Genomic DNA, 23,882 nt, shown 5'->3' with positions numbered 1-23,882 from the left:
ACCTGTTTCCTCCCCGTGCTTCCCTTCCCAACCATGAACAATGGCGTTAGTTCCGACTGGACGTTTCTCAACCGGTTCTCCGCGCGACTTGCGCCACCCTTCCGCGCCAAACCGCTGCCATTTCGCCATTACTTCTACCAACCCCTCGTCGCTTGTATCTTCCGCGACAACTCGAGCACGCGAGAGGAAAATGGACCTTTGTTCTAATACGATCATTGTCTTGTCCCATCCCAGGGAGGAGGAGGAGGAGGAGGGATTTATCCCGCGCTCACAATGGCGGCGTTTTTCCATTCCACGCGTATTATTGGCACGTGCTTTCATCGACCTTATCGCGTGTCCCTATCTCTCTACCTCGAGTTTCCTTCTTCTTTTTCTCTCTCTCTCTCTCTCTCTTTTCCCTCCCGGCCAACTCTCGTTCCAACCCAAGCTGTCCGCTGTTAGCGTTAAATACTTAATGAGGAAATGTCCAGCGGAGGGAAAAACGTGCCACGGAAATTTTCGATGAGAATTATTCATTATTCGAAGTTCTTAGGCGGTAATATAAACGATATAAATGCAATATATGTATTTATGAAAGTTGTTCGTTCTTCTTATTTATCAGAAATGAATATTTATGTTGCGTGAAAATATTTATGACAAGTTGATGGATACATTCGAATATCATTGATCGATAAAGCGTTAAAGAGAAGATAATTATCGATGGCGTAATTATTACACGTAATGCGATGGGAGTACGGATTGATTGGCTTTTATTTATTTTTTTTTTTTTTATCCTTTCAAGTTGTCATGCATCATATTTCAAACGGATGTGGAAACAAATGTGTCGTGCGAATATTCTCTCTTATTTTAAATTGTCACAAGTTTCAGCGACAAATTAATATTATGTACGATTAAATACGAGTTAAATGCGAAGTAATAAGTTATTTTTATATCGTTTGAAATATTATTCAAGATATTCGATCTCGTGAACAAATATCTAAACACGAAAGGATAAATATCAATAATTATCTTCTTGCTGTTTATACGGATCCAATAATTATTATCAATTATTATCATATTCAGTTCAAACAAAACGAGAGAGAGAGAGAGAGAGAGAGAGAGAGAGAGAGAGAGAGACCACTGCGCGTGACTCAAACTCGATAAGGATGTCATAAAAATGCAAATAAATATGACAAAGGGTAACAATCGAGGATCGTTCGTCATTCTCGTTGCTCGATATTTCTTCGGCATCGAAGGTTGAAGAGAAGGTTGGCCTGGTGTCATCGGGAGAAAAGGAGGTGGGCTTATTTAAATAATAACATCGGTGGCTGGGAGTTTTAAGAGCTGCCTGTCCCATCCCGCCTTACATGGCACGACAAGATTAGATAAACAGCGGCCGAGAGGGGCCCTCACCTGGCTCCCTCGCTTATATCACTTCGAAAAAGGCACTTTATTCCTTATTCAAATTAGTTGAAGGCTGTTTTGAATACAGACCGACCGCGCGCCTTTTAAATATCCTCGGGCCGGCTATTATAATACAAAAGGATTTTGGAGACGAGCTTCCTGGATCTCGCTCCCATCGCGAATAATTAAAAAACAAAAAAAAAAAAAAAAAAGAAGGAGGAGGAATCATTATTGTTCCGTTCAACGATGGTTTTCCATTCTCCTACGGGTCGGGATTGAGCGTTATCGAAATAAAACTCTTGCTCGAATAATCAATTGTATTAAGATTAATTTTTATCTCTTTTGGAGATTAATTCGATATACGAATCTTAAAATTATATCTTTGAAACTATAATTCTGATCCGAGATAAAACTTGCGTCTCTTCTTCAAAGAGTTACGAAAAACGTCCTCCCAATACTAGTAGTGATTTTCATCGAATAATAAATTGAATAAGCGACTAAATTCGTGGATATCGCATTCTAAATATGTATATGTAATATCACTAGACAAAGAGCGAATTGAAAAATAAAAATAACGAAATAAAGTACACGTACGTTCCTCGTTATTAGACCGCAAATTTTTCAAATAAACAATGATCAGCGTTGAATCTCCTTTGAAAAACTTTCACCCGTGTCTAAATAAAGGAAGCGAGGCAAGAGTTGCTTCACGTTCCTCGAAGGGAAGGGAAAAGAAACGCGAGGACCTTGAACCCTCGGCGGAGGGGTGAGGCTCAATGGCGGTCAGACGTTCCGCGGAGTATCCTTAATGAGTTGCCACATAGGAAGAATGTACACACGAGGCTTGTTGCATGCCTCCGGTTAAACGCGAGGAAACGTCCCTATCAGATAGCCACGTTCGCGTTCGAACGTGCGTGCGCCTCCGCTTACTGCTTTCGGAAACGGCCGGTATTACGTATGGTAATTCTTTAATTGCTTCATTTCAATCGGTACCGCTGCTTTCTCTCACGGAAAATAAATTCTAACTTGCTGATCCTTGCCGAAAAACACTTTGGAACGATCCAACTGATCACGACGCTTGACATTTTAGGTTAGATTCGAACATCGAAATCCGTTTCTCGATTACATATTAACAATCACTTCGTAAATAGTAAAATTATGCTTTTTAATCGATAGAATGTGCAAAAGTACGCAGAAATGATACGTTGCAAATAAATAATTTCATTCATAATACATGTCAAATTGACATATGTACACCAATAATAAGGATTAAATTAATATATTATGTTATTAACTATTTGCAGTATTTTCACGAAGAACGGAAATCTAATCTAATAATATAGCATATAAACTTTATTCAAACGTAAAAATCTTTCTTTAGGTTAGGTTTATAATAAATTCTAATTAAATAGAATTGTATGAATTTCAATGATAAGAATCGTTTTAAGCATCGTTGATGCACGATTACTAAAATTATTCGACAAATCTACTCGTGTTACAAGACTTAACAAAGTTAATTTAAACAATATTTAGTTATGAAATTCAAATGAATTGAGAAAATTTATTTCGTACGTATATTCTTGGTTTATTAAAAATGCATTGGGATATTAAGTCTTGTAATATTAAGATTATTACTTATATTATAAAAAAAAATAATTTAATTTGTACCTTTTTTGTAGTTTTCTATCTTACAATGTTTTATATTACATGAAGTTGCATGAAATATCCTCTTGCACAATAATGGTTTCACTAATAGTATTGAATCGACGAATTAACAATTATAGATTATAAACTTTTATTTCATAATTTCACAAACGTTACATCGTACGAAACACTCAAACGATTTTATAAAATTTATAAAATTTTCTCTTCTTTTATCACTGTTAAGCAAACAAAATTCTATTATTACGCAACAAAATTGATCACGGCCGACATCTTGTCATACATGACTCATCGAATCTCACTAATAACATTAATTTTGACAAATTGGCGGTAGATGGCACGACGATTCGAGACAGGAGTTCTTAAACTAACAATTTTGAGATTCGAAACATTCTTCAAATCTGATACTGCGCATGTCGTTGAATCTCCGTTAGCCATTATCCGATTTATTTTAAAATTTATATGAATTTAATTCAAAAAATAATCCTTGCCCATTAATCCCTAAAAATTCACGAATCGCGAAATAGACAATGGATATTGGGAAAATACGATGCGAGAAGTTTCGATCGTCCCACGCGGTGGGGGCGCAACAGGATTAACTTTCACGAATGCGAAGCGTGAATTCCTGGTGGAAGAGGAGAAGCGGAGGCTGTGGCGTGATAGGGTGTCGGAAGGGATAAGAGGCATCGGAATTAACACGTAAGGAGGAAGAAGCGTCGGTCGCAGGTGTCGCGAGGGGCGCGAAGAGGGCCGTTTCGCTCGGCTAAAGAGGCAATCGGCGCCTGGGAGGCCGCGCGGGGACACAATGACCGGATTGCTTGAATTATGGATGGCCAGAGTCTTTGTCGGGGGCCGACTCGGTCGGGCAGCCGATCACACGCGACTGATAATTCTTGCGCAGCTTTCGGGGCCCCTTAAGCTCCCCCGTGGAAGCCCAACCACCGCTCGCGCTGTATACACGCTCGACGTGTCCTGTCGACGTTCCTCTTGCGCTCTCTGCGCCTCCGAGAACGGCGGGCGTGGGTGATGCGGGAATAATGATGGGGGGAGGGCTCACCGTGAGAGATTTTAGACGACGATTGTCGTGTCCCGGCTGCTCGCTCAACCTTCTCAGAAACGTCACTTACCAACCGAACATGTCGGCACGCTAACCATCGATTCTTCTCGATCTATCTGCTTATTAGGAAATACATTTTCGATCACAATTTTTCGTCTCGTGACATTTTTTTACATTTCATTCTTCGTCTTGTAATTTCTTTGTCTAGTCTTTTTTTTTTTTTTAATCAACTTTGGATTTTATCGGTTCGTTACTACGTCGGTAATTCCTTTCCATCGAGATGTAATATTTACATATATAATATCCTATGTTGCGATGTATTACACGAGCTATCTTAGAAGTTGGTTGTAAGTGAAAATTAAATGTTGTTTCCGGTGATAAGGTATCTTTTATGATTATTATTTTCACTTAGATGTTACGACCGGATGTTACATTGGGTGGTATCATGTTCTTAGATACGAAAGGAGATGAGAAATAAAATATGTACGTTTTCGATTAAATTATTCAGTTACAACTTTTAATTACATTTATAAAGACGCGTTCAATTCAATATCTAATATTTGTCATTTTCATCCTTAATCTTACGCGTAAATATCTATGAATAACCTAACCTTAATCCAAATAAAATATATTCACTAATTTTACCTATAAAGAATACACTATTAACGTAATATAACGTAATATAACAAGAATGCAGGAGTTGCAATTTATTTAAAAAAACTCTTTCTTTTTTTTTTTTTTTTTCTTCTAATACAAATAACACAACGCGAATCGTTCACCACTCCTAGCGCACAACGACGAAAGAAACTACAGGCAATATCTCCGACTTCTCGAAGTACATTTATCGGCCACTAGCTGTCTCTTTACAAATTTCTCGAAGCATTCGTGAGAAAGATGGACAGACCGAAACTCGAGCGGCAAACACCGCTCGCGCTAACTACCGGCGATAATTGCGGCAGAACGATCAATCCTACCGTCCATTGTTCCGCGTTGGCGGGAGAGACGTGCGAATCCGGTGTAATTTATTCCGTCCAGATTCCAAGGTAACACCGAGGAGCTCGTAAAGAAGGAGCACGAAGGGAAAAGAAAGAAAGAAAGGAAGGAAGGAAGAAAGGAACGCGAGAAGCGGAGCGATTTGCCAATCAGGGTAGGACGAGGCGCGAAGCGCCAGGCATACCTGGACGACAAATGCGGCGGAGGAAGGGGACAAAGGGCGCCAAGTTTAAGTCGGTTCGATCCAGCTTCGCCTACCGATCGTATATTTCCCGCTCGTTGCGCCGTGGCACACGCGCGGTATTCGCGGAATGAAGGCGTCCGCGCCGCTTGAAATCCTCCTCCTCCGTGGAAATAAAAACCGGCGTCTTCAACGAACACGCACGGCCATCCCTCACCACTCCGCCGCGAAAATAATCGCCCACGCGTGCGTTTCTTTTTTTCTAGTAGAGGGACTCTAAGATGGAGGGAGTGGAACGGTTTTTAAATTCAATTCGTAATCATTCGAAGATGGAGGTTAATTACAATTCGAATTATTTAGAATCGGGGGCGGGGCAGTTTTTAAATCGTGTTTTGTACACGTTAAAATTTAAAAATTTCTATTTCCTCACATTTCGTAAAATCTTAACTGCAACAACAAGATTGGTCGTTAAACTTTTTAATAGGAAATTTAAATTTTAATAAAACAAACGAAATTACTAGGTTTACAATTCTTTATCGAAACAAATTATATACCAGAAATTAGTTGTACGAAAAATAGATGAAAGAGTCTCGAGACAGACTGTTTTTCCTTTAAAACCCAGCCAAAGTTGAGTAACTCGCCACGGGTGATTATACGAAAGGAATTACGATCCGCCTAATTCGCCGCACAACTTGCGTTCCGATCTTTTCTACACCACAACGAATATATACGGATCACGTATAGCTTGCACGACACGTGCAGCTAAGCGCGGCAAGTAAATGGCCGCACATTTAGCCGAGCCACGTCGGTCGATTCTTGCATAAAAGACAGGTTCAACGGCGGAGATTTAATCGAGCAGAAACGCGTAGCAGAGCCACGGAGTAATTATAACCGAAAACGGGGGTGGCACGGGGGTCACGATTAAGCTTGGATAACGAGGAACAAACTATTAGCGGCCGCCTGATAGCAATTTGCCAAGGGTCAGGGGGAGAGAAAGAGAGAGTTAAATCCGGCCAACGAGGAATGCCGCGTTCCTTTCCACTCATTAACTGGTAGGTAATAAGGGCTTGCTATTACGTTGCCCACATTATTATATTTATACACACACACACACACACACACACACGACGTGTATATTCGAATAAATCACGAGAGCGAGGCCGTGATACGCGGCTGAAATCTGACAAACCGTAAAATTCCACGCGGCGCGTGGACCATACACTCCCCTCCCCTCGTATCTTGATTTTACACCCTGCGTTTATGATTCTCTCCACGATACTGGCCGTGGCCGCGGTTTAATAGGGGGGTCCGAGTAACACAATACCACGCCACGGGGCTGCCCTCCTTCCTCGCTCTGGCTGCAGACTACAGGATACAAAATTCGCGTGAATACTTTTCATTGCGACTCGAAATAGTTGGGATCGGGATTAGATCCTGAAATTTTTGCCTTTCTTTCTTTTCTTTTTTTTTTTTTTTGATTGTTATCAATTGTTTTCTCCATCTTACTTTCCTATTTGAAAAGAGTATCGGGTTAGGTTGCTCCAAGCTGGTGAATTATTATATCCAAATTTTGAAAAATAATTTCGTAGAGTTTTAGATTTCGAAAATTTGCACCCTTCTCGAGTAGTAATAGCGAGAGAAGAAAAGTGTGGAGAGAGAAAGCGCGGCAAATTTAAAATTTTTCACGATTGTGAAAATCCTTCTTCTCGAAGATCAGTCGAGTAGAAGAACGAGAGGATGATGATTGTTATCATCACGTGTGATATATTCGATGAAACTTTTCTCCATCTTACTTTCCTATTTGAAAGAATATTGGGATCGATCAGGTTGATCTAAATTGGTGAATTATTATGTCGAAATTTTGATAGAGTTTTATTCGGAAATAAGGAGCGAAGAAAGCGCGGCAAATTTAAAACCTGACGATGGTGAAAATTCTTCTTCTCGAAGATCGAACTCGAGTAGAAGGACGAGAGGAGTCGTTGGATGGAGTTTCCGGTGGACGAACGTTCCACGGCCTCGATTAGCTCTCAGTATTCAAATTAGCGACGGTGGGAAACGGGAACGGCACGCACGATCGGGCGTCGATAAACGTGAGGGAAAATTCATGGCACACCGGTCACGCGCATGTGACATGGTTAATTTAAGGATTAACCAGCGTACGAGATGGGGTTTTTCCATCCCGTGCTCGACTCGAGGCGAGGATTCCTCGAGAATCGCAAATTCGTTATTTTTCTCGGAGACGCGAATCGAATTTTAATATTCCATCCAAATTTTAGGTTTTCTAGATGGTTTTCTTAAACAATTTTTCTTTCAAAAATTTAGAAATCACGATTTTGATTAAAATCGTTATTTTTCTCGGAGTCGAATTTTGAAACGTTAACATTCCATCCAAATTTTAGATTTTCTAGATTGTTTTCTTATACAATTTTTCTTTCAAAAATTTAGAAATCACGATTTTGATTAAACTCGTTATTTTTCTCGGAGTCGAATTTTGAAACGTTAACATTCCATCCAAATTTTAGATTTTCTAGATTGTTCTCTTAAACAATTTTTCTTTCAAAAATTTAGAAATCACGATTTTGATTAAACTCGTTATTTTTCTCGGAGTCGAATTTTGAAACGTTAACATTCCATCCAAATTTTAGATTTTCTAGATTGTTTTCTTATACAATTTTTCTTTCAAAAATTTAGAAATCACGATTTTGATTAAACTCGTTATTTTTCTCGGAGTCGAATTTTGAAACGTTAACATTCCATCCAAATTTTAGATTTTCTAGATTGTTCTCTTATACAATTTTTCTTTCAAAAATTTAGAAATCACGATTTTGATTAAACTCGTTATTTTTCTCGGAGTCGAATTTTGAAACGTTAACATTCCATCCAAATTTTAGATTTTCTAGATTGTTCTCTTAAACAATTTTTCTTTCAAAAATTTAGAAATCACGATTTTGATTAATCGGTAAAGCTCTCCGCAAAACCGGATCGAAAATTTTGCCGATTTTCGTATCGCTCGAGCGAAAAGAATCATCCACAACTTTCTTCTACTCTTGTTTTTTTACGCTAAGAAACAATCTCGCTTATTTTTAACAACATTTGAATAACTTTCTCTGCTTTCTACCAACATTTCAATTCAAAGATGTAAAAGTGTGAAGAGACTAGTTCCCTATTTAAAATTGACAATATTTCTTAATCCGATGCACGCTCGATTTTGAAAGTGGTCTACATTTTCTATATCTCAAGAGAGATAATTCGAAAGATATATATATACAATTAATTATTAGTTAACGCTCGAGGAATGCGAGATCCGTCCCGATTTCGCCATTTAACTTATATTCCAGTTATTAAGAGCTGGATTAAGCAAGTTTTCAAACCTCTTCCTCGGTCGGATAACGTGGGACGACGCGCGTGATCTATCTAACCCGTGGAGAAACAGTCGTAATTGTCGACATGTGAAAGGAAAAGTGATTGTCCCTCCGCGATACCAGATCTCCAGCTAGGGCCATGCGATCCACGTAAGTGCGCAAACGTCGTAGGGACATTTCCAACCCCGTTTTTTCCCGCCAAACTCGCCAAACCGCCAAACTCGAGGAAATTTTAATTCGAGTAATCAAAATTTCAAATATCATAAAATCACTCCTGGACGATCGATTATCAACGATTGAAAAATCATTTGGAAAATTAACACAAAGAAATCTCGAAGAAATCTCGAATTTAACGTTAAATTTTGTGTTTTATCGAATGGGTCGAACTTGACGATCGAGATTTTTTTTTGTTGCGCGATACTCTCGGATGATTGAAATTTGGAACGATCGAGATGGGTATGGGAAAAGGCGAGGAATTTTTCTTCCGATCCATAGATACGTATTCAATCCATTTACTTTCCCTGTTTATTGTAACGCAATAGGGAAAACGAACCTTTTAAATTTTTCATAAGATTACGCACACGACGTAATTCAATGGATATTATCCGTTGGATGCTCTATGGATTGTGGAAAAAACTAGCTTGTATATATTTGTAACAGATATCGAGCGGAAAAGTGTGCAATGTGCAACATATTTTTATGTAGTAAATTAAGAATGGCCGAATTTCTTGGTTAAAAAATTCTGAATTTATATATATATATATATTATAGATTTTTATTAATTAATCAAAGTAATAGAAAGTAATTGAATATATTGTAACTTTGATCTCTTAAGTTTACTTTTAGTTTCTTTCCTCTTGGATAGAGACGAATGAAAAGTATTTTAAAACGGCTAAAAATTGGAATTCTTTTAATCTACGTACGACAAAGGGATTCGAGGAAGCGCAATGCACTCTCCATTCGAGTCATCCGACGGCAATGATATCGTCGAGAAAAAGCAAAATTGACGAATTTTCATCTTCTTTCAATTTCAATCACACGCGCGACGATTATTTTAAGTAGGTTTCCTCAAATTTGCAAATATACATCAGCATCTCATTCTCATCGTAAATACGAAATGATATTTTTCAAAGATTACTTTACTCCAAGCAAATGAATCAACAATGAAAAAAATAATTTTCTATTTTGATTCGTATTTTCAACGTGTATTAAAGTTTTTTACAATGGCTTTCAACTCGTATGTCGCCGTACAGTTGCCATCCTACATTTCATTTATATTCATATTATATTCTAGGGACTTTTGTTACGATATTTTCTTCTAGTTTCTCCTAGTTTTATATATATATAAATAAAAGATTTTTCCTCTTTTGTTCTTGCTAATCCATTTTCTTCCGGAGATCATTTATTTATAAAAAAAATCTTCGAAGAAAAATAATAAAAAATAAAAGACAGCATAAATTTCTTCAAAGTTTTATTATTCCGCTTTTATTTTCAACAGTTCGAGTATAAGCCTCCGATAGCCTGACTGAATTATGTCTATTTTTCAAATTTCTTTTACTAAAACACATCCCCAGAAAAATGTTTTCCTTTCATCTCTCTTCGCCTTCTTAAATACAAAAGTGCAAAGGTGGTTAACAAGAAACCTTCAATAATTTCAAAAATCCTCTAATATTCCTCTTCGAGGAAACGAAATCAAACAAGAAGAGATCAAACAAACCAACCCATCGATTCCAAGCAATACAGAAAATCCTGCCTCGAAAATCTCGAAAAAGAAAAGAAAAAAAAAAAAAACGAAACTTCGTTACCAAAATCGAAAAAAACAATCCCTCCATCCCCCTCCCCAGAAAAACGAATTCGCCGCGCGCGAATTGGTTTCAGCGGTAGCGTCGGGGCCAGACAATTCGAAACCGAGACGGAGGACGTACACGTGTTACGTGCGGCGCGGTGGACACACGCGGTTGGAAAGAGAGCGCGGTGCAGTTACGGACGTTGGAGAGCGTGCACGAGTGCGTGATATCGCCGCCACGGATCTGAGATCGGGGGCCCGCGATATCGAGCACGCATATTACGGAGGCCCGGGCGAGCAGATGCCGAGTTCGGTTGGGCCGCTGCCTCCGTTCCCGCTCGTTGCCCCGACGCGAACACGCGAGGAAACGGACGGACGGACGGGGAGAGAGTTTTTCGAGTTTGCCCCGCGGGAACCCGCGAAAGGAAAGGGAAGGAAAGGGGGAAGGGGACTTCCACTTCCTCCTCGAGGAGAGACTTTCGGATGGGATTCGTCGAATTATTGTTATCCCTTGCTCTTGTCGTTGATTTTTTTTTTTTTTTTTTTTTTTGAGAGCAAGTTTGCACGGCGAGAAATATCGTACAGGTGTAGTAGGTGTTTCGTTTAATCAAGTATGGGGGATGGATCGATATCGTAAATTTTCTGTAACGAATCGACGAAAAATATTAACGATCCTTCTTAGTTCGGTCGAAATATGGATTTGGATGATTGTAGTAGATACAGAGAATTTGGATATTGGATGTACGAGAAGACGTGGATCGATATCTTGAATTTTCCGTAGCGTGTCATCGAAAAAAATTAATTCTTCGTAATTCGTTGCATTGTGCGGATGTAGATTCTCGTTTAATTAAATATGGGAGACGTCAATTTTCGACGATACCTCGAATTTTCTGTAGAAGAGTCTTTTAATTCCTCGTAATTCGTTGCAAGTCGAGGAAAGTGATATGGACAGAAGAAATATTGTACAGATGGAGGACGTCAATAATGCACGATATCTTAAATTTTTTGTAACGAGAGCTTTTTAATTCTTCGTAATTCGAGGAAATGGATATAAAGTGTAAACGTATCGTGGGATATTTGTAACACGTCGAGAGAATTCGGATAATTTTCTTCCATTTTCTTCGAAAATAAGAGATGCGAGAAAGATTAACGATTGTTCGCGATTCGTGGAGGGGAAAGTCGCGAATGGAATATATAAAATATGGGGACGTGTCGTGGGGACGGTGGCGGGTTGGTTAATTAGTAACGGTCTTGGGCTGTCCGGTTTCCCCAACCCGTTTGCCCTACTTCCGCCGCGAATACATTACGGAACGGGGTGTATCTGCTTTTTTGTCGCCGCGTTTCATCAAGGAAGGAACAACACTCGGCTTCCTCCTTTTTGTTTCATATGCCCTCCCATATGCCCAACGTTGCCCCACCCTTTCGATCCGAGAAACCGAAATTTCTCTTATTTACGTTTCATCTTAATCTTATAGCCCTCGATAATTAATAACATTGTTTCTTGAATACACTTTCCACTTAACATCGTCGAAATAAAATACATCGATCCTTTCAACAACCAGTAATCGTATCTCGTACACACGCTTTCTATCCAAACATCATCGAAACAGAAATTAGGCAGCCAAACAACGTCTTTCCTCTTCGAACCTCCTCTTTTTTTCTTCCCTCTTATTCCATCTTTCTCTCGCACATTTTATAACACTTTCATAATCGTCAAAATAAAAAAGAAATATCCAAATACCTACGCGTTTCTCAACAACAAACTTATTCTCCGTTCGAACGGAAGATAAGACTTTCCCCGCGAAATTCTGCTCTGAGAAAGTAAGAAAAAGAAAAAGAAAAAAAAAAGAGAGGAGAAACGGAAACTCTTAACAAATAATTCGTCGTCCTCCAACAGGGCAGGTGACGATATCTCGGCCGCATCTCGGAGCACAACAGGAGGAAAGAATCCGACTTCTTATCCTTCCCGAGAGGATCATCCCGAACACGAGAGAGAGAAAGAGAGAGTTCCTCCTCCTCCTCCTCCTCCTCTCGTCTAAGAATACGTTTCACCGAGGTATGCGGAGGTAGAAGCGGATCGGAGCAGAGAGGAGAGGAGAGGGCGATATCCACCCCGCGAGATACGAGTGGACCGTCCAACGTGTTCCCCTGTTATTAGGGACAATTTCCAATTGGCCGCGGGCTCCCAACCTCTGGAGAACCTCTCTCTCTCTCTCTCTTTTCACGTTACGCGCCACTCGAGGGGTGTGGAAGGTGTTTCGAAGAAGGGGGAGGGGGAAAAATTCGAACAAGCTCGATTCGAGGTGAAATTTCGAAACGAATTGCGTAGCATTCCTCGAACGAAGATTTTCATTGCGACGAGAGGGAGGGAGAGATGGACTATGGAGAGAAAGGAGTTCTTTTCTTCTCGCAGGGGAAACACTTTCGAGACGCCGGGTAGAGGTAAATACTCTGTTTCTCTCTCGCTCTCCAGGTGCATCGCGAGGATATTGTATGATAAGCAGCGATGCATTTTTGCCACGAGACCCCGCCTGGGGGCGATCGAGGCGCTTCCAAGCCGTGAGAGGGTGGAAAGGAATATGGGGGGGAAAAAAGGAAGAGGAGCGATCATGATGGGGCTTGGAACGCGCGTGTATACGCGCTTGTGTGTGTGTTACGGCCCCGTGAGAAGGCAGATTGGGACGTATAATCATCGTGATTATCTTGTATTAGGTATTGACCACGGATTTGCATAATGGCTGCAATGCCTACCTATGGGCACAGCCTCCCCCGTGGAAACCGACCACACCACCCCCGCTTCTTCCTCCTCGCGCCTTCTGCCTCCTCCGAATTTTCGAGATTCCAAAAGTGCGAAACCATTGTTATTATTTATTTGTTGGCTGCTTATGCAGTGGTGAACGATAAATAAGAACTATACCGATGATTCAACTGAATGGATATATTTTGCACGTGTCGGGCTACAGGAAAGCAACTGATGATCGAAGACGAGCAAAAGGATGCCAATTAAGGGAATAGTGACACGGCTAGCGGCAGTTTGTTAATAAAATTATAGACAAAATTTCAGTGAACTTTTATACCCTGTAACAATTATTATATATAATTCGTCGGGAGGATAAATCCTTCGTAAACCCGCCCTGCGATCCGTCTTTTCGATTAGAAAAGGAATTGTGGAAGGAAAGAAAGGGCAGAAGCTTGGAAATTTGAATACGACTCGATCGAGATGTTTCAGGGGGCGTAGCCTTTTCGATGAATGGATTTCGAGGAGGGAGAAATCTTTCTTTCCAGGTGTTGATTCGTCGAGGATTTATCGAAGAAATTGGCAATTACGATCGAACGTAAAAAGATTCGGTTTCGATTGATATTCCTCGAGTGCCACGATTTTGATAAAGGGAGAACGATAGAGATAAGAGAGACTTTTTGGAATGATGTTCATAACGTGGACAGAATTTGGGTGTATTCTATAACAAGGTTATGATATTTCTCGCTATTTCTGTACTTTTTGCAGATTCTCTTCCGTTCGAAAATTAATTTATGCGAAGATGTCGATTTGCTTTATGAAATTTTTTTCTTGTGTACAAAGAGCGGATGATGAATGATTGTTTATCATATCTCGTCGTACTGGAACGATGAGTACATTACGAAGAAGCAAACTGTTTCTTTCGGATCAATCTATGCTTATCGAAAGATCTGGAAACACGATATTTAGACAGATAGTCGCGAGAAAGTCGAGGAATCGAAGCCAAAAAATTCATTTCCCTTTCGAAAATTTCAACTTCATCGATATCCAAAGAGGAATTTATGCCACGCTTATCGAAAGATCTGAAAATTTATTTATGAAAGTATTTATTAAGAGAAAATCGAAGCCAGAACCAGAAAATTCATCCCCCTTTCGAAAACCTCCACTTAATCGTCTCGTTTCCAGACATCGCGAGTATTCAAAGAAGAAACGTGTAGAAATACAGTATTCAAAGAAACAGTTGCGAGAAAATCGAATCGAATCGAAGCCAGAACCAGAAAATTCATTTCCTCTTTGCAAACTTTGACTTCATCGAATTTCCAGACATCCAAAGAAGAATCTACACCACGCTTATTCAGAAGCATCTGAAAATACAGTATTTAAGGGAAAATTCGAAAACTTGGACAAACATCGAATTCGTTCCCGGCCGTCATCCAAAGATCGCGGAGTGAAAATTCGATATACAAAGTTGGATGGTGGAGAAGAGCGTTGCGAGGAGGGTGGAAACCAGGTGAGACGGTTTTCTGCGACGACTGAACCATGAACGGAGAGATAACGATCCCCTCGCGATCTCGATCGCGAAACGCATCATCCCAGGGTCGTAAACGCACGCACGCACGCACGCACGCACGCACGCAAGATGCGACGCGGAACGCGGCCAACGATCAGAGCGAAGGAGGAGGAGGGTTCCGTGAAATGGAACGAGACGGAAGCGAAGATTTTAATCTATCCAACGTCGAACGAGGTTATGGCATATGGGGGCCTCCACCTCGAGGAGCTCGTGGGACCATCGAGTCATTTGGCCCCTAATTAGCGGGCTTGCGCGACCGTGAACCGAATTCCGACTCGTAATTTTTCCAGATTCTTAATCGCCGATTAACGAGATTAATCGCGCGCACCTTCCCAGACCCGAGGCGATCATTCTTCGGCAAATAAGTTCTTCCAAGTTCGAGAGATCAGCCAAGTCGGACAGATAGATACCGATCCTTAAAATCTTCAAATTTTTCAAATCTTTGAAAATTTCGTAAAATACTTTAGTCAATTCTTCTCCCAATGCTAGCCCGTTTCCCGACGTCGCTCTTGTGAAATTATTATCCTCTTAGAAACGGAAAGGAAGGAAAACGCTCTTCCAGATGGCACCACGGAACGGAATATTATTTATGATCGTAGAGAGAATTCGTTTTAAACACGAATAATCCGAGGAGGGATAATCCGCTCGTACATTTTGCGAATAAACGAAAATCGAGAAATCGAAGATGATCTTTTTTTACCCTTCCCCCGGAAAAACAACCCTCTCCAGGGGAGGGAGAGACGCGGAGAGATCCGCGTAGGCGTAGTTTGGCCGATAGTAGGCGTAGTCGAGAGAGAGAGAGTGCAACGAGTTGCATACAGCTCGACGAGAGAAGAGGAGAAGCAGGAGAGGAAGAGGAGAGAGAGAGGTTAGAAGAGAGGAGGAATTATCGGGGTCTCTGCTTTGCCTACGGGCCCACAGGTCCCTCCGCGGAGTAGCTAATGCAAGCGACCATTACTCGGATGGTGAACCAATGGAGAGGATCCCCACGCCCCTTCGAACATACTCCGCGCAGACGGCATGCAAATACGCGCGTGCACAGGACCAAGTGTATACATCTCTCCTCCTCCTCCTCCTCTTCGCTCACCTTCTCTCCCGATTCTCCGCCGAGCTGCTCGTCCCTTCCTTCCTTCCTTCCTTTCTTTCTTTCTTTCTTTCCTCTTCCTTTCTTTCGTTCGTTCGTTCGCCTGCCATCGCCGTGCCAGCACGAACGACACTTTTTCCGGGTTAATTGAACCGAACCGTAGCGGTGGTGGACGCGCGGGTATCGATTATGATAATTGAACCGAGCTGTCCAACCGATGCCCGCCCGTCCATCCCTGTCCGTCACCGGATCCTCGAGCTAATGGATCGCTCGGCCGCATCGACATTTCTCCTAATGTCACCGCCATTCCCTTCTCCTTCTCCTCGTTGGAAAGGGGAAAGAGAGAGAGAGAGAGAGAGAGAGACGTTACGAAGTGATAGGAATAATGGAGAAAAAGAAGAAAGGGAAAGAAAAAGAGAGGATCGGGTATAACTGGTCGAGGAGAGGGAGGGTTCAATTTGGGAAAAAAGTGAGTGCGTCGGAGCGGCCGGTGGTAAACAATGGGCAATGATAAATACGATGGCATTCCCACAGGCTGTTATAATCTTATTGTTCGACTTGTTTCTCGTGTGCGCAGGTGGCACGAAAATAGGGTGGTGGAGGTGGGCACCAGTTAGAGAGATGTATATAAACGAGTACGGGGAACGCCGAGCTCTCCTCTCCTTGACCGAGGGCCCCCGAAGTCGACGAGGGGGCCACAGATGCCACCGCAGAGATACTGATTATAAACTCCATTCCATTTGTAACGAGGTCCATCTATTTTGGCGCCCAACGCTCGTTGGCCTCGGCTCTAGGTAGCGCCAGATTTTAATACGATATCCTCCGCATTATCATTCGTTTCGGCCCCCTCTCCTCGAAGTGTCTTCGAGGAACCGACGTCCCCCCTCTCTTTCTCTTGTTCTTGATCTTTCGTGAGAAAGGGGGAACAATTTGAAAATTTGGAAAAGGGTGCGTGGAAATGGACACGAGAGGAGGACTCACTCCTCACTCCCTCCCTCGTTCTTCTCTCGTGTTTCTGGGAAATTTCTGGCCATATTTTTCCTTTCCTTCTGTTCTGCTCGCGCACAAATCACGGGAAAGGGACCAAGGGTCATTGGAGGGTCGTTTTTTGGGGGAGGAATGTCACCGCGTGGCATTGTTTTAAGGAGGAATTCCTAACGGGAGATGCGGTCAGGTAGGCCGAGTTTTACGAGCGTGGCCTTTCGTTGGGGGGTCTTCGATTAAATTTCAGCCCGGTTTTCCTCGGTTTTCCCCGATCGTTCGAAACTGGGACAAAGGGACTAAATCTCTCCTGTGACGTTTCTCTTTTCGAAACAGAGAGAGAGAGAGAGAGATGGCGAAATGTGGCGCAGGTAGGAACCTAAGGTTTTGACATCTCGGTCGATGATCGGGTGAGGTAGTCGCCGAATATCAATCAACACTGAACCTACCGACATTTCATGTACCTATTCCTACCTCCTATGAGCGGTCAAATGATGACCGCGCTGCAAAGAAACATTTGTGTCTTGATATAGAAAGAGATTTTGGAGCTAATTGGATTCGTAAAGTAAACAGAAAGTTGTGAATATTGGGTTGTGTCTACATTATAGAAAAAGTCAGTACACTTTTTTATACAAGAAATTCTAAAGGAAATTTCAAAAACGTCGCCGTGGTAGATTTTAGCGTTAAAGAAACGTTTGCGGAAAATTTCCTTCGAGATGACAGTTTCTCGAAGGAGAATCAAAAATTACACTTCTCGCTTCTCTTCTCCATCGCTCGTATTCGCAATATATGTTCGATCCTCGCGATTCTTACTCTTCCAACTGGGACTAACTCGAAAAACCGAACGATCCGCCATCCTACATTTTATGATCGTTAAATTATTACTTCACGATCGACGAATGTAATTACGCTCCAATAAATCTTCTGGTAAATGTAAATACGAGCTGTACTTCGATTTACCGCGAAATGCAAACTCCTCGAGGGCCTCGTAATAAACGCCTCGGACAAGAACAATCGATCTCTCTCTCTCTCTCTCCTCCTCGCGAAGAATTATAATTCGTGAAACGGCGTTATTATCCGTGTTGCAGCGGGCATGGGAACCGACGGCTGGGTCGGCGTTCAGGGAAGCAGGTGTTGATTCAGTAATCGGGCTTCAGTAATTAGCGGCCGCTCGTTCAACCACCCCCTTCCTCGGGGGGCACGCGTGCAAACGCCGAATCAATTTTTTTCCCCCGGACAATTAGCGGCCGTCGAGCGGGCCGTAAACCGTCTTAATCTCTCCTCGACGCCAGCAATAATATCTCCTCTCCGCTGGGAATATAAGGAAGCGATAAGAGATGTTGGATCCTCCGTGGTCGGACTTCCTCCTCCTTATTAGCCTCGCGAGATTAGACGCCGGATAAACGAGGGTGTCAACACACGGAATTTCTCGTGGAAATTTCCCCCTTCTCCTTTCTTTTTTCTCAAAGAGATCAAAAATTCAACCCTTCTCGCGATATTAAATATAACTTTGATTTTCTTCTTTCCTTAATTTTTATCTTTCGCTTGTTTTTTTTTTTTTTTTGCCTATACTTATATATCACTCATCTCCATAGTAGTAGATTTTGCAATTTCTTCTTTCTTTAGGAATTTCATCAATTCAATAGGCTCGTTAAAAAAGTTTTTCTTCAAATTATGATCAGATCACATTACTTCCACGATCAGTATTTATCATCACCAGTTCTTGCTGCAGCTATTACATTAATTACGTTATTATTCGATTTAGAAATTTTAACACATCATTTTTTCGATCCAATACGAGGATCCTATCAACATTTATTTTGATCTTTTCGTCATCCAAAAGTATCCGTCGCTCGAGATCCGTTGCAATCCGTCCCTTTTATCCGAGATATTCTCGAGTAATGAGTGATCGAAGATGGCGGGTAATTGAATTTACTCGGAGATTAGCGGGGAGGGGACGCGTGGACGGCGATCGATTCCTCGATTGGACGGGGGCCCGGCCGGTGGTAGCGGCACGTTATCGGGGATAATGTGTCCCGACTAATTTAGAGACGTCTCTCCGCTCTCTCGGCCCGGTAGATCCTGCTGTATACCTGCAGATGGCATTCTGACTGCCGTCCGCTCTTTCTACCCCTCCTCCCCCCTCCCAACGATCGGGGGCCCCTCGCTAACGAGGTCCTGCCACGAAGCCGAAGGACACGGGACCCACGGCCTGTCAATTAAGGACACGGCTCTACCGGGCCACATTTCTGCCTTCTCCTCCTCCTCCTCCTCCTCCTCCTCCTGCTCTTCTTCTTCTTCTGATTCTGGTTCTCTCTCTCTCTCTCTCTCTCTCTCTCTCTCTTTTTTCTCTTCGTTCTTGTCAGGTTGATGTATGCAGCGACAGTAATGCGGGAGAGGGGAGAAGAAAGTGGAGAAGAGTTTCACATTTTCCGTGCCGATCGGATGGAGTGTTAAGTCATTGAAAAAGTGAAGGAATTGTTGCGGCGATTTCAACGGTTTTTTTTCCTTTTTTGTAAGATTTGTAAGATACGTGTTTCTATATGCGTGCGGTATTATTCGTATACTAATATAAAAAACAAAAGTTTCTCATAAAGAGCGTTTGTAAGCGATTTTTTTTCAACGGTTTTTTTTCCTTTTTTGTAAGATTTGTAAGATACGTGTTTCTATATGCGTGCGGTATTATTCGTATACTAATATGAGAAACTTTTGTTTTTTGTTTGTAAGCGATTTAAGTTCAATTTGTCGATGTTGAATATTCAAAATGCTATTATTCCTTTCCAGTATATGAAACGAAATTGGAAAGCTATATATATATATATATATAAAAGTTAGATATACCATATACACGTATCGATATCACGATGTCGAAATAATCAATAGTTTCGAAAATATTTCATCCCAACTTCGTGAATGAAATTACACAGCTGTTCGTTTCTGTTACGTCAACCAAAAAGTACGCATTTCTTTCGTCAAAGAGACTTATGTATATATATATTTAGAAACTTGTGGTGGCGCGTTTTTAGACGTACGATCGAGACGTATAGGCGTATAAAAGAGACGGGCGATCAGTTGGACGGATCAGGTCCGATCGAGCGGGGATAAAGGAATGCTGGGAGAAGGAGTGCGTACGTACGCGCTTCCTCGGCGTCTTCTGACGCACAATCGGGTTCCGTTAACGCGGCGGGGGGTCCGGCAGCTGTGCCTGTGAGAAGCGTTAAAAAGCCACGTACACCCACACGTACGCCGCGTTGAAGGAAGAGGCTCACCTATTATCGCTTCTTGCCCATCTCTCATTATCATTCCCGACACTCTCTTTCTGCTCCCTCTTGCGGAATCGCTACTCCAAGGCCATCATCCTTTTCTTTTCACCAGATTTTCACCCGCCTCTCTAGCGTTTGTATATGTATATTCTTCTTTCTTCTCCTCTGCACTCTCTTTCCCTTCCTTTTCTTTCTACTTCCTCCCATCATTGCAAATTTTCGCAAATCTTTCAAATATTCTTCTTTTAAATGTCTTCCTTTCTTCCTTTCTCTTGCTTTACTTTCCAATTCCTTCCATCCGTTCAGGGACCATCTTCGCAAATTTTTCAAATATTCTTTTCTGAATAAATCTTTTCTTCTTTCCTTCCTTCCTTCCTGCTTTTTCTTCTCGATTTTTTCTTCTCTTCCTTTTCTCTCCACCTCCTTCCATCCGTTCAGGGACCATCTTCGCAAATTTTTCAAATATTCTTTTTCTTCCTTCCTTCCTTCCTTCCTGCTTTTTCTTCTCGATTTTTTCTTCTCTTCCTTTTCTCTCCACCTCCTTCTATCCGTTCAGAGGACGATCTTTGCAAATTTTTCAAAATTATTCTTTTCCAAATATCTTCCTTCCTTCCTTTTTTTCCTTTTCTTCCCACCTCCTTCCATCATCTTCGCAAATCTTTCAAATATTCTTTTCTAAGTATCTCCCTTCCATCGTCTTCGCAAATTTTCACAAATCTTTCAAATATTCTCTTCTAAATACCCTTCTTCCTTGCTTTTCTTCTCATTTCCTTCCACCATCTTCGCAAATCTTTCAAATACTCTTCTTTTAAATGTTTTCCTTTCTTCCTTTCTCTTTCTTTTCTCTCCACTTGCTTCCATAATTTTGTATTTTTTAAATACTCTTTTCCAAATATCTTCCTTCCTTCCTTTTTTTCCTTTTCTTCCCACCTCCTTCCATCATGTTCGCAAAACCCTTTCAAACACCCTTTCCTAAATATCTTCCTTCCTTCCTCCTTCCCCTTCTCGACTTCCTCTCGACCCTTTGGAATGAGTATGGTACGTCGATAACCGGCGAAACAATACCGTTTGTCTCGCTGGCCCCTCTCCATTGAATCGCGTGCGGTCAATTATATTATGTTAAGTAGAGCATATGCGTGGCCCGTGACGTATCGCCGGCAACGATCTGCCGCTCTAATAACGCATTGTCCCCCTCGCGTGGCATATTAGCTTTATGCTAATATCGAAGATGCGCCGATCCAATCTGCCCCCTACCCACGCTGCGATCCGAAAAACCCGCCCGCAAGTCCCCGACCATTCTCCCCACAACTCTCCAATTCCAATTGCAAAAATCGTAAAGAATTATCGCAAATTCCTTCGTTATCCATTTCTTAAACGAACGAAGAAAAAAATTATTAATCGTGTTCCATTGGAAAAGAAGAAAAAGGCATTTGTTCGCAACGAGAATAGGAGAAAATCCTCGAGATTCTTTTCATCTTCGACTCACCTTTTTTTTTTTTTTTTTCTTTTTTTTTATTAGGTGAATATATTCATCGAAACGAAATTTTTGCATCCTCTCTCACCGAGTAAGTAAGAGAGGAATTAATTCGCGTACGATAATGGAGCTGGGAGGAAATGGAACGGCACGCAACGGGGAGGCTTTTAAACGCATCAAATCGGTTGCCAGGCCGAGAGACGCGCGACCAGGTGAGAGATGACCTGCCCTTCCCTCCACCCTAAAGAGGCGTGCCTCGTTAATTATTATGTCGCCCATTAAACCGATAATATTTCATCCCACGAAACGAAGTTGCAACGTGGAATTCTTTTAAGATAAAAAGAAAGGAAAAAAGAAAGAAAGAGGGATTCGACGATCGATGGTCGTAAACTGATTAGATCCATGGATTCCTGGCCTCGACTGCTCTAATCTTAACGACTCGTGTCCAACTCTGATTAGACACTTGTTTACAATCCTCGAGTGTGCCACGAGAGGGATCATCGATGCCCAGTTAAGATTACTTTTCCCTCCTTTCCTTCCCCTCTCCTTTTCCTTTTCTTGAAATTAAAGATTCTCGAGTTATTACGTACACTGCGTATACAACTGAAAAGAAAAAGATTTTACATATGTCGATAGACGGTGGGGTGTTTATGCAAATTCGAATTTCGACTCGATACGATCGGAGACGTGACGAGCATAAACGAAGGTCTGGTTCGTTTTTTTTTTTTTCTTCTTCTTCTTCTCTTTGATTCGATTTGATTTCTCCGTAAAATTTTCTACAAATTATAAACATTTGCACTGTGTCGAACGGGAAACGAATACGAAAAATAAAGAAATATACACTTTTCTTTTAAATTTCAAGTTTTCAAATTTGAAAAATACTCCAGAAATTAAAATTCAACTATTAAAATGTTGCGTAACTCGTTAATCGGACAAATATCCGTCCAATTTTCGCTCGAAAAATTGGATTGGTCGAAGATCGATGATAGAAGAAAAGAAAAAAAGAGGGGAAAGATAAGATCGAGAGCCACGAAACAAGTTTTCTCGCAGCTGATGAAACCCGGAATCGTTTTACAATTAAAAACCGATGGAGGGGATCTCTTTCCACGATTTCCACACAGCGAAGAGCAGCGTCACCGATCCGGGAAACGATAACACGGCGATGACTAACGCGCTTAAAATCCACTTTCATGCGTAACAGACTTAACGAGGATGTCGCTCGATCCTTCCAGTTAACCCCTTTAACCCCTTTGCATCTCGCATTTTCTCATCTTGATTTTTGAATGATTAATTAAATTGCGACAACTTTTCTCGAAATTCACTCTCTGGATTCACTTTACAACGTAAATAGCAAGAGTTCTCGACTTACTCGAAACACATGTACACACAAGTTGCATCTTGATTTTATCTTCGTATCAAGAAGCGGAAATGAAATTTAATGAATATATTAATCGTAGATTAATATTTGCACGCATGCCGAGATATTTATAAAAATACGATTACGAAATGTGATTCGTCTATTTTCAAATCTCGATTAATAATATACCAGTTATCTATAGAACGGATTTCAATCACTTTTTTTTTTTTTTTAATTTCTCGTGTATTTATTCCGTCGTTAAAAAGAACAGACAGATCTATCTTCTCTTACATAACGTATAATTACACGAAACTAAAAAAAAGTAGATGTATGTACAAAAAAACTCGCGTGTATCAGAAGCGAAGGATCAGAAATATTCATTTGGAACGTGTATATATATACACGTGTTCCACCAGGAACCATCAACCATAACGTATATTTCGCGTCCTCCCTTCCCCCACCAATGTCCCCGCGATGTCAACTTTGGTCAATGTTGATGCACCGACCGGAAACGATCTTAATATCAAGCTGAAAATTATGAAACGTTAATGCATCGGGAAAGAAGTCTAATTCATACTTCTCTCTCTCTCTCTCTCCCTGCCTATCTACCCGTATACGCTTTTTTTCTCTCCCTAATTTCCTCTCTCTCTTTCTCCCTTCCAACCGGCAGATACGATCTGCGGACTGATTAATGGAAACGATGCGAATGCCGCGGGGTTCTGCGATTATACACCCGTCGTGCGCACGTACGTGTAAGTACGTACATACGCGTATCAACATGCGAGGCGCACACATCTCCCCGTACACACCACGGAGAGTGGCCTTTTTACAAACAACTTTACATGCAACTTTGAGCCCGCGGTAGCCATTAAGCCAGGCACGCGATTCGCCAGATAGACCCGAGAGCGACTAATTCCGGGTGTAAGTGGGTGTCAGACAGGGGAGGGAAAGAGACCGAGAGAATTTGGAATCTTGCCTAAAATTTCTTCCAAGTT

At 41.4% G+C, this 23,882-nt stretch overlaps 1 long non-coding RNA gene across 2 annotated transcripts in view; it reads right to left on the bottom strand.

Moving 5' to 3' along the window:
• LOC147657912 (uncharacterized) overlaps positions 1-23,882 on the bottom strand; it is a 78,147-nt gene that overhangs the window by 37,970 nt on the left and 16,295 nt on the right. The window contains exon 1 of one of the 2 annotated variants that reach the window (XR_015291545.1): positions 3,049-3,351. The exons of the other annotated variant lie outside the window; for it this stretch is intronic. This is a non-coding gene — a long non-coding RNA (uncharacterized LOC147657912). Of the gene's footprint in view, positions 1-3,048; positions 3,352-23,882 lie in introns of those variants that run through there. 2 annotated transcript variants of the gene reach the window in all.

This window comes from Apis florea, unplaced genomic scaffold, assembly GCF_048593485.1.
Source record: "Apis florea isolate Af1SG1 unplaced genomic scaffold, ASM4859348v1 contig_2492_pilon, whole genome shotgun sequence".
Classification (NCBI taxonomy): domain Eukaryota; kingdom Metazoa; phylum Arthropoda; class Insecta; order Hymenoptera; family Apidae; genus Apis; species Apis florea.
Note: the sequence above shows the minus strand (reverse complement) of the source record. Positions and strands in the feature narration are given on the sequence as shown.